We start from the raw sequence: 412 nt of genomic DNA, 5'->3' as shown, positions 1-412 counted from the left end.
AGCGGCTGCTCCTTGGAGCTCTTGCGCGACGAGGGCGGGCTGGGCGACTGGCCGTGGCCGCCGTGGCCGCCGTGGTGGTGGTTGTTGTCCAGCAGGGTGCTGCTCTTGTGCCCCGAGCCCCCCGACGGCCGCTTCGCGTGCTGCCCGGCTGTGAGGCCACTCTTTTGGGGACAAAGAGTGGTCGAGTATTCTCACATACTCTGTCGAAAAAAATCCGACGTTCGTGGAAAAGGAATCTTAAAGGCATTTGAGAGACGGCGAAACCACACGATAGCTTAACCATCTCGTGAATTTGAGATTTACTTTGAAATAAGAAAATTCGGAGGACAGAGACGTAAAACGTCCAGTGACCAATAGAAAGGCTCTAATTGAGTCGTATTCAGTATTTGTGTTCGTTTGCAAGAATCATTTG

This window comes from Frankliniella occidentalis, unplaced genomic scaffold, assembly GCF_000697945.3.
Source record: "Frankliniella occidentalis isolate FOCC.00 unplaced genomic scaffold, Focc_3.1 Scaffold723, whole genome shotgun sequence".
NCBI classification, from domain to species: domain Eukaryota; kingdom Metazoa; phylum Arthropoda; class Insecta; order Thysanoptera; family Thripidae; genus Frankliniella; species Frankliniella occidentalis.
Note: the sequence above shows the minus strand (reverse complement) of the source record.